We start from the raw sequence: 7,744 nt of genomic DNA, 5'->3' as shown, positions 1-7,744 counted from the left end.
TAAAATGTTTCATTTTATGTATTTATTTTAAAGTTCTCTTAACATGCATCACTTCGATGTATTATTATTTGAACTGTTTCATGTCTTCATTTTTTAAATTTCAATTTATTTTGATCGATGTTATGATGTCTTTGTGACCTTATATGCTCACATATACACTGGGACAGACACATGTAAAACTGGCATGATAACATAAATTAAGTGCACAGGAAATATGCTTAGTTTCTTTTTTTATTAGTCTTTTTCTAAATTGATGCGCATGAAAATATCTCAAAAAGCAAGAAGCCACAAACATTAAAGACAAACACACTTACAATTATAGACATGTAACTCAAAAACAAAAACAAACACAAGATGAACAAGATAAACACTCAACAAGCATAACAATCACATGCATAACGATCTATTCCTTGCAGCACGCGGGGGTTTTCATACTTAGATTAATTACACCTGGCTTATCAATGTTATCAGCAATAGATCTTGTCAGTACGCGCATTTTTGTGTCAATGGTTTCATGGTACACTACACAACTGTACACTGTACCACTCTTCCATTCGGAAGAATCCACTGTGATCTGACTGTAGACCGAGAAGTATTTATCATTCTGCATTGGCAGGCTAGTTTTGTGCTTGTACCCATTCGCAGGTTCATCATCAACAAGCCAAGACACAAACACCTCCTTGGGGTAGAAATCCTTCACATAACATGTCAGGGTCATCGTTTCACCCTCTTTGTACTCTGGGGGTGCAAACATGTAAACAGAGGGTCTTTTGCCTTCATTACCTAGTAAGACAAAATCACAATTAAGACCAGAATGCTGAGTCATTCTCCTTTTCTTCTTATTTTTTTATAAACTTCATGTCAGTTGTAATGAAGACTGTATATCAGGAGACCTTGTGGAAGCAAGAACTGTGTAACGTTTTACAAAAATAAAAAAGACATACCATTTTCTCTGGTGAACGTAGTCTCCATGGGATATGATAGTTGTGAGTGTTCAACTGTACACTTAAATTCTGTGCCGTTGGTCCATTCTTCATAGCCTATAGGGGCTTTGAGTTCCACTTTTTTTTTTTTCTTGACATCTTCCCCTGATGCCTCACGGATGACGAAATGATTTGCTTTAATCTCTATTTTTGTGAATCCTGAATTTCCAGAAGCTGTGCACTTCAGCTCTCCTTCTCTATTTTTCAGCATGTCTTCAAGGGAGGGAGGGTCTATAACAACAGCAATATTGCTGCACTCTTGCATAGAAGCTATGTACAAAAATCAGACATGCAACAGATTTAGAGAGAGGTAAACATTATGAATAAAGAAACATTCACAGTCCTCAAGAGAAAACATACCTTTATATAGGTACTCTTTGCTTTGATTTCCCGTCTTGTGCTCGAACTCGCACTTAACTGTGGTGTCTTCGTTCGTCCATGTGTCGGCACTGATTTGAAAAATGCTTGTGGCACTATACAAGGTTACTGAGGCATTCTTCTCACTTGTGTCATATGTGCTTATCGCATTTGTCACCACCTTGCCATCCTGAAACCACTTAAACGAGTATGTTTTAGGCGAAAACTGCCGGGCTAAACACAAGAAGGTTCCTGTCCCATTCTCTAACGCCTCTTTTGTAGGTACTGTTAAGAAGAGAGTTGCAGACCGATCTGGCGCAGGGGCTGACAACAGAAAAGCAAAGAGGACATGAAAAGCAAGAAAATAGTGCAACATGCTTTATTAAGCAAAGCACATAGATGCTCTTAGTTGAGTTTGAACGTCAATGTCAAATGTTGTAGCCTATATTTATACATATATATGTGTGTGTGTGTGTGTGTGTGTGTGTGTGTGTGTGTGTGTGTGTACTTTACATGTACATGTGTAATTTATATATATATAATAATAAGAAATATCATATGCCATTGTATTCCCTGGCATGAGGTCAGAAAGCCTATGCATATTATGTGCTTTTCTGTTCTAACATTTTTTTTAGACCTATAGCCTTGTTGTTCTCAGCTAGTGTAAACATTCACTGTCAGACTTTGATAAAGGACAACTGCTTGACATGCACAAAAATATAACAGCAGGTTCATTGGCATTAAATAATTTAATCAGTGATCTAACACAACTAAAAGAGTGTAATAAAATGTCTATTCAAACATGACCCTCCAAAAAGAAACATCATCCCAACAGCAATATACAAGACCCAACAGCAATTATAAAGAAACACGTGAAGTAGCTAAAATGTCAAATGTAAAATGTTAGACATTTTAGAGATGTGACTTACCTGGTGGAACTACTTTAGTTGTTAAAGTGCCTTGTGAATTTGAAGCTTCACATATGTAAGGGTTTTGAGGATTCCAGTCGCTTTTTTTCACACGCAGATGGCTGATTTTGGTATAGTCTCCGTCACTCCCGAACGCTGGATACTGCACGAAAGTATCCAGATCTTTATCACCAGGAGCCTTCCATTTGAAAGTGAGTGAGTCCGCAGGGGAGAAACCTCTGGTCAAGCAGCCGATGGTGAGGAACCCACTAGAACCAGCAGAACACTGAGACAGGGCGAAGATGGACTTCGGAGCCGATGGTTGAGCTGTAGAGACATTACATCTTTCTCAGACAATATATAAACTACAACATATAACGTAACATACTGTACATGTGCAACACTATTAGGCCATGCCAAATGAACGAACAAACCAATGAATGAATGAATAAAAAAATAAAAAAATAAATTGATTGAGATTACACCGCTATCTTCGGTTTGCATCAGAGTTCTGCCATGTTGATAAACTGCTTAGTCTAGGCTATCTTGCAAGTAAGTCATCTTTTCTTCTTCTTCTTTTAAGACTGGTCATAACTTTTTAAAGAAAGTTACTTTAACAAGTAAACTGGTCTAATTTGAATAAAAAAAGTAAGACTAATTAGGCTACCCCTTGGTTGACTGCTTTGGTCTCAGTCTTATAGTCTTCTTTTCTTAGTGTGAAGAACATTTTAATAATCTAAAAAATCTTTTGTGCAATGGAAAGGTTCCATGGATGTTAAAGGTTATTCATCAATGTAGCCTACATTGTTCAAAATAAAGGTTCTTAAATGACATTGATGAATAACCTTTAACATCCATGGAACCTTTCCATTGCACAAAAGATTTTTTAGATTATTAAAATGTTCTTCACACCAAGAAAAGAAATGTTTCTTTTAAGAACTGTTCACTAAGGTTCTTTGAGGAACCCAAAATAGTTATTCAAGGGTATTGCTGTAAAAACTCAAGTGCAACAAAAAAAAATGTTTCCGCTAATTCGCGAGATTTTATGTTTTACGTGACCGACTATAAGACTGAGACCAAAGCAGTTAACCAAGGGCCAATTAGTCTTACTTTTTTATTCAAATTAGACCGGTTTACTTGTTAAAGCAACTTACTTTAATAAGTTATGACCAGTCTTAAAAGAAAAAGAAGAAAAGATGACTTACATGCAAGATAGCCTAAGCAGTTTATCAACATGGCAGGACTCTGATGCAAACCGAAGATAGCGGTGTAATCTCAATCAATTATTATTTTAATTTTTTTATAAATAGCAATGTAGATGCTATATGTCATATAGCATATTTACAGTCATATTTATTATCAGACATATAGGCTAATAAATACTAAAGGATTATCTAAACGAATAATAATTTATTAGGCTACAGAATAATGACTGCATAATGACTTTTCATTTTGATTCAAATGAAACAGTTATTGTAACTCATGGAGCGTAAATTAAAAAATAAATTGAATGAAAATTCCAAACTTTTGAGAATTTTAAATAAAAGCATAATAGAGCAGTTTGCATAACTTTGAACTATGAACATATGTGGAAAAAAACGAAAAAAGTAGCTATCATTAACAAATATATATTTTCTTTTCATTGTGCTTGAAATAATTTCTTGAATAGCGGTTGTTACACAAAAAACATTCTTTTAAATCTCCAATTGTCATCTTCATGCATTGACAGATACCTTTGTAAATCAGTAAGCTATGCCAGTTTATTATTATTCTTTAATAATATCGGGATGCAATCAACAATTTAGAATATAACACATTATATTAGTGGATAGCAGTGCATACATTTAAAACGACCCAGAGACGTTACAGTTTAGTTAGACTTTTTAGTCTTATATTTATGCTCTGGCTGTTTTCAGCGTCTAACATTTGAGCAGTTTAAGGCAACACATGTGAGAATAATGTACAACGAAATGAGTCGTTTAAGAATACTGTTGTATTTTTGTTCGTTTTTAACAGATGAACATTTTTTATAAAAGTGTGTAGTCTTTTAGTGAAATGGACAACAGCTAAATTAAGACAGTTTGCAATAGAAAACTCTAACTCTTTTACAGATAGGCTATAATAATAATAATAAATAATAATAATAAAACACACGTGAAATTTTGTCTCTTTTTTTACGATACAAATGTCCTTGCAATTAATCATAAAATCTTACTGTTTGTTACGGTGACTTTGGTGCCGCTTCCCCAGTAGTCGAAAGCCCAGTTACACAATATCCTTTTAATGTTACAGTGCAGTATAAAAATACAACGCTCAGAGTTTATTGAACGACCTGTAGCCAATCCCTTGTTTTATTTAAATGCGCAAATAAAATTATTTAGAATTTAATTATTCATAATCTAAATCTTTGCGTTTCTAGCAAATTACTTTAGACTAATGTCCTTACTTTAATTGTTCTAATCGCATAACAAGAAATGCTCGACATTGAAAGTTGCTTTAATCTAAAAAAACATTTATTTTTTTCGACAAAATAACTGCGCACACATTTATCGTACTTAGATCAGATTTTGATTTGTTAGGTGGGTATTTTTCTTACCTGACGAGACAGTGATCAAGGTTCCTTTTCCCCAGTACTCAAAAGCATAGTCACACTGACACTTTACCCGGGGATATTGTACAAAAATAGCAGCTATATCATATGTAACCTCCATTTATTATTATATAACCCACATATTGGACTATTTAGACTTATATTTAACCTTAGCCAAAACGGACTAGAAAGGGAAATTTACCTTTAGCCTAATATTTAAAAACTTGCCAACGTTATTGAGAGGATTAACTGAAATGCAACATCTTACCAGATGTCACTGTGACAGATGTGCCTTTCCCCCAGTAGTCAAAGGCAGCATCACAGTGATAATTTTAATTTCTTCAGTGCACAAAAACACAAACGATCTTTTCCATATTAGCCAACCTTAAAACCTGATTTTAATTATCCATTATATTTTTTTCTCTGACTAAAAAGTGTTGTTAATAAGTTAATTTAATCGCCTCTAGAAATATGTTTTATATAACTATTCATATTTTTGGTTTGATTATATTTAATTGGGTTAGTAGGCTTCTTACCTGATGTCACAGTCACCGCTGTTCCCTTTCCCCAGTAGTCAAAGGCACCGTCACAGCGGAAAGGTTCACGATAAGAGCCATACCATAACCACAATAATACATTTTAATATGCAATATTTTGTCTAGGCCGACGTCAAAACGATTTAGTTTGATATGTTAGTTCGATATGTTAGTTCGCACTTTCTTTAATCGGAGAGTTTTACGCGCATTGTTTATCTACCGTTACCGACGCATCTTTCCACTGTTAACCAAGGTAACATTTGTAAATGCGTCGGCATGTTAGTTTTGTGAAAGAAAGTCTACCTGATGTTCCAAAATAAGTAGAAATAAAATAACAGAAAATATCGGCAATATCTTACCTGAGGAAACGGTGACTTTGGTTCCTTTCCCCCAGTAGTCGAAGTAATCGACACAGTGACTGGTGCATTTGAGTTCCCGACCCAAAAACCCACACGAAGCATGTGATCAAAATAACTTAAACCTAACATTTGTTGTTCTACCTTTTGGTCAGAATAAATGAATGCAGTGAAAACTTATCTCGCCTCTATTTATATGTCCGTACGCTGACCTGTAGGTCAGAAATATTTGCAGCACTTATGTTGCATTAACCTATATCCAAAACATGATGACCCTGAAATTAAAAAGCAATTTTCAGTAGGCTAATAACATGAATCAAACTCTTCCTGCTTCTGCCCTCAGTTCAGATGTGTGCTAGTATTTACTAATAGGCCTAATTAAATAGAATAAAACATGTTTTGAACGAAAAATCATTATATATATATTTTTTTCCCCCTCATTGTTCCATACATTACTTATTGTGTCACTCTAAAAAATAATTCAGTGGCTTAGTAAATATCACGGAGCCCCTAAAGGGATCTTTGCAAAAAAAAATTAAAAAAATAAAGACTATCGCGTGCGCACGCGAAACACATTGCAGTGCGCACGCCATAGTTTCTCGCACGCGATATGTTTCTCGTGCGCACGCATTACAATTTCCGGTTTGCATACAATTTGCGTCACTGTCATCACTATGAGGAAAACAAGAGCATGGATTTCAAAGTTTAAACTTCTCCTCTAGATTAAAAAAGAAAAAAGTGCGCACGCGATCCGTTTCGCGTGCGCAAGCAATAGTCTTTATTTTTTATTTTTGCAAAGGTCCCTTTAGGGGCTCTCTTCTGCCCTCAGCTTGTGTTTGCTTTTGCAGCGAGTTAAACAAAGGCTTAGTAAAAGTCGTAGACAGTTGTCAGGGTCAAACTTTCTTTACTGAAGCCCAATTTGTGAAACTGTAACACAAATGAACAATGATATCAAAAAAGTATATCTTACAATATTACATTCAGTTCACATAGATCAAAACAACATTTAAGATGCACATAAATCACCTTTACATAACTTAGAAGATAGCTGTACTAAGAAGGAGAAACAATCAAGCATCACAATTATGTGCCATGGGTTACATTTAACAGATCACATGTAAATCGGTCTCAAACATGTCTATAACCTATCAGAATACATGTAATCTGTTAAATGTAACCCATGGCACATAATTGTGATGCTTGATTGTTTCTCCTTCTTAGTACAGCTATCTTCTAAGTTATGTAAAGGTGATTTATGTGCATCTTAAATGTTGTTTTGATCTATGTGAACTGAATGTAATATTGTAAGATATACTTTTTTGATATCATTGTTCATTTGTGTTACAGTTTCACAAATTGGGCTTCAGTAAAGAAAGTTTGACCCTGACAACTGTCTACGACTTTTACTAAGCCTTTGTTTAACTCGCTGCAAAAGCAAACACAAGCTGAGGGCAGAAGAGTGAAAAGATTGTGCCTTTTTCAAGAGCGAAACAAGAAGGATGGACGTGGATGCATCTCTACACTCTGCACCATGAGCTCTAGAATCCAAAATGGCTGATATATTATTAAAGGCGATGTACTACTTAAAGTGACCACAAGGTGTCAGTATTAACAAAGTAAACTATAATATAACCAAGGCCAGAATAGGCTCCGTAATCTTTTGATATTTCAGAGGAAAAACCTTATTTTATTTAAATTAATCATTTTTGTTTTTTTCAGTCTATCATATAATTGTTGTGTATGGTCTATGAAAAAAATTGTTGGTTGAGTATTAAAAATTATTTTCAATAAAATCATCTGTTCAAATGCTCAAGCTTTGTTTTCATTGTTTTTTTTTTTTTTAAATATAACCACATGACCTGTTTGTCAAAAAACAGTAGATAATAATAATAATAATACGTTCATATAGCGCCTTTCAAACCCAAGGTCGCTTGTGGAAAGGCAATGAAACACAAAAGCAAACAACCAAAACAATACAACAAAGACAAGTTATCTGTATGAAGCTATGAGTTTG

At 34.6% G+C, this 7,744-nt stretch overlaps 1 pseudogene; it reads right to left on the bottom strand.

Annotated features, from left to right (window-relative positions):
* Nucleotides 1-213: 213 nt before the first annotated feature.
* The window catches only part of LOC130088393 (uncharacterized), a 539,769-nt pseudogene continuing 532,238 nt past the window's right edge, over nucleotides 214-7,744 (bottom strand).

The sequence above is a fragment of the Rhinichthys klamathensis genome, unplaced genomic scaffold (genome assembly GCF_029890125.1).
Source record: "Rhinichthys klamathensis goyatoka isolate OS25496 unplaced genomic scaffold, OSU_Roscu_1.1 h1tg000119l_1, whole genome shotgun sequence".
Classification (NCBI taxonomy): Eukaryota; Metazoa; Chordata; class Actinopteri; order Cypriniformes; family Leuciscidae; genus Rhinichthys; species Rhinichthys klamathensis.
This window is presented reverse-complemented; position numbering and strand designations above follow the sequence as displayed.